General features: G+C 43.9%; 1 long non-coding RNA gene across 1 annotated transcript; it reads right to left on the bottom strand.

The window, feature by feature from the left end:
* Positions 1 to 207: 207 nt before the first annotated feature.
* LOC135823942 (uncharacterized) lies at positions 208 to 2081 on the bottom strand. The gene is made up of 2 exons (XR_010554805.1): positions 1837 to 2081; positions 208 to 920 (listed from the first exon to the last, which is right to left on the bottom strand). It is a non-coding gene; the product is annotated as an uncharacterized LOC135823942 (long non-coding RNA).
* Between the last annotated feature and the right edge of the window lie 1635 nt (positions 2082 to 3716).

Genomic DNA, 3716 nt, shown 5'->3' with positions numbered 1-3716 from the left:
ACATACCGTTTACAAAGCTTCGTACTGGCATGCTCGAAGCAGAGTGCAACATATTTTGAATCAGATTATAAGAAATCATCACCCTATGGCTTTTAACCTTGTACATTGTCTTCTTCTCTTTTTTTTCTACGGATGAAACATGTCAATCGGGTTCATTGGGATATGGGGACACGCAGATGTCACACAAAGCACCAATACACGTAGACGTACATGTACTTCCACTTTTATTAAAATTTAATCCCGAAGATCTGAGGTGTCATAATAACCTTAGCGTACTCACTACAGTAAGTGGCATCGTATTCTCCTTTAACCATCAATATAATTCTCAGCAGAGAGGAGGCAAAATTATAGTTGTAAAAAGTGCATATTCCACCAGTTTTGCTAGTGAAAAGCGATTAGTAAAGAGCCAGTTTATTTTATCACTGCAGACCATTACAAGGGGTGCTGGCACGCGTTGAATAGAATGTTTTCCATGTGCGTGTAGGGCAGATATACTCTAAAACACATAAATAAACCTGTTCTGTGGAGAACGGCAGCCTTTTCACCACGTTTGTTACTCGCCTAAATTAGGCCACAGAAAACACCGACACCGTGAACTGAGTTCTGCTTGGAAGGATAATACGCGTAAATTACTCCATTGTTCTGTATAATGCACACAGCCTTCACATCAGCACGAGATATTACTTTTCATCTAGCATCGCCAGGGAAATTTTGACATACTACATGTACATGTATGTCCAGGATATCCGTGTTCTACCTGGCAGCCGCACACAGACACTGGCATAGGCAGTCCAGCCAGCAGCAGAGCGCCGCACAGATGGGATTGGCACAACACGGGCACACCAGCACCGTTTGGGTAGCGGCGGGCTCCGTTTCCACGAGCACAGTGGTTTCCGTCGGCATTCTGGCTGCTAGGTTGTCTGAAAACACACAGAAGCGCGCCACACATGTAAACACACACAAGCACACACACGCACACACGCACATGTACACGCATTGCACAGAAACATACACGTGCGCACACAAACTGGCGTATATGCAATCAAACGCACCCACGCACTCATACGCAATCACGCACACAAACAAGGACACACAAGCCAACCACACGCACGCAATACAGATAAAGACACCCCACATCCACACAGTTTATACCACGGAGGTGAACCTGAAGAACGGTACATGTGCATGCAATGAAAAAACCACGCGAGGGAATTGTGGATGCTAGTCAAAGACACCAGATAGCTGTATGACCGGATCGATTCAAAGACTGTTCAGCCTGAATCTACCTGAATATCTTCTTCAATACATATCTTCTTCCATACTGATTTTTGCGAAGCATTAGTCCTGTGCTTAATTGTAGATCTACATGTGATAATTATTGTACATGGGGTGCATTCGTTTTACGGCCAGTAGTGGACAAGAGCCATGAACTCGCCTACCTATGATACAAACCCTGGAGGCGAACCTGGACTAAAGTTTCTGGCACTGGAGTGACCATCAAACAACGGCGCTTTGTGTTCGGCCGCCTGTGTATTGACTATTGAGCACTCCATCCATTTGAATTGTATCCACATGCCCCTACTCCTATGATTTAGGCATTCCTTGCAATTTGCAATGCATCTCATGCAAGGTGCCACTCTTCCCGGTTAGAGTCAGCATATGCTGACGTCTACGGGCATGCAATTGGCGGACACAATAGTTGAATTGCTCAAATGCACTTCAAACACTCCCTTCCCCTTCATAATAGAGCAAACACCAAATCAGTAACTTGACGTTTTACATAGGATTAGCCACTTTAGGTACATTCAGGAGCTAGATGTTTGATATGCTTCTCACCTTTTGTATGAGAATGAAGTTGGGCTTCTCCACAGAGGACTGCGAAATGGCGGACGGTGGGTACGTCTTCTCGGATTGGTTCTGAGTGCAAACTTTGCTTTGGTTACGTTTGCGAATGAAATAGCCTGAGCCAGCAGAAGAAGCACGTGCTCCTTGCGGTCTGCCCTCCGCGAATATTTGTGTGGGGGAGTTAGGGGCTGCACAGGATACCAGGATTCAGTCTTCAGTGCAGTGGGTGAGAAATGGGTAATACGATGACTATGTGCATGTATGTAGAGTACGTGTAGGTCTGCAGGTTCCACGCGCCACCAGCCAGCCATGTCAATGAAGAGGTGCTATTGACTAAAATCGAGGTGGAGCTTGCCTCTGGACACTGCAAGTGACCAGAACAGGTGACAGGCATGTGACTGGCAGCTCTTCGCTGACGTAGGTGTTCGCGTGATGGCAAGCATGCAGCCTTGCCAGTTGGCAGCTGATCCTGTCATATACAAACGTCATCGTAATCTGTATTATGTAATTATTATGCAGAATACCATGCATAAAATTGGTATCATGTAGGCCGTTGCGGATAATGCTGGCAGAAAAATTGGCAGAATTCGGTACTTTTTCTGGTAAGTTTCATGCATGTTTGGTATGTGGATAAAGAAATGGAGCAGAATTCGAGGAATTGCCCGCCATACGGTTTGTATGGTTCTGCCAATTTTACTGCTTTTCGAGCAGAATCTGCCACCTTTTCGAGCATTATCCGCCAATGCCTAGTATCATGCCTCCCGGAACGAATACACCAGCACACATGCACACATTATTATTATTTTATTATTATTATTATTCTCAATTCATGGATGACATGGTGTCAACCAATGTAATGAATGAGGGCTACCAGCCATGGAATAAAAAGAACAGGAAGGCAAAATGCACACGTAAATTATGGCAAGTTAAAAAAAAAAGTAAATCAAACCAAAACCAAAATCAATTGTAAAGTTAGCAAATATGATTTACGTTGGAGCTTGAAGTAAGCCTTGTGAACACAATGGAGCCGTAAATAGGCGCCAGCAGCCCTCTCCGCACTTCGTAGCTGGTTCTGCAGAGTATCTGCTCCTTCTTCTGCACTTTTCTGCCGAATTCTGCTCATTCTGCTCCTTTTCTAAAAATAACCCATATTCTGCTCGAAATTCTGCCGCAATTACCCGCCAGGGCCTAAGTAATGCACATCACTTTGGGAAACTGGATTGGAAACGTTTGGATAACTGTGAGTCCAGGGTCGCCGTCACTGAGTTGTTTAGCCACGGCTACTTTAATTAAGCCACGTTTACCTATTTTAGTCGAGCAAAGCGAAGCACAATCATCACGATGTATCAGCACATTGAATAATTAAACCCAACACGAATGAAAAATAAGAAATAGAATAAAAATTTCGTAAAAAATTCAATATCGAACACGAATAGAATGAAGGATACATGTATGTAAAACAATTCATTATCGAATATACCTATTTATTCACGGTTAGTGTACAAAGTGTGCAGGAATAGACTCGGATGGAGAGCCAAGGATGAATTTATAAGAAAGAAAAAGTACCAAGGAACTACAAGTTACGCTATAATGTCCACTAAACACCACCAGTTACTAAACAATCAGCTCCTGCGATAACATTGAGCAGTCCTGATCTATACGCCAAACGATCTTCGTGTGAAACTGCTGCTTGTTACCGCTGCTTATCGTCCATCTAAGTTGTTATACCGTACTGGCAATATATATGGTCGCAGTGAGGCCATGAAGCGTTACATTGGCACATGTTTACCGCACGCAGGGCGTTACATGCAAAGTCGCACAGGAGCCGTTACACAGGTTTCTATTTTGCCGCAGTCCTTTTTTTGCTTTTG

The sequence above is a fragment of the Sycon ciliatum genome, chromosome 8, assembly GCF_964019385.1.
Source record: "Sycon ciliatum chromosome 8, ocSycCili1.1, whole genome shotgun sequence".
NCBI classification, from domain to species: domain Eukaryota; kingdom Metazoa; phylum Porifera; class Calcarea; order Leucosolenida; family Sycettidae; genus Sycon; species Sycon ciliatum.
This window is presented reverse-complemented; position numbering and strand designations above follow the sequence as displayed.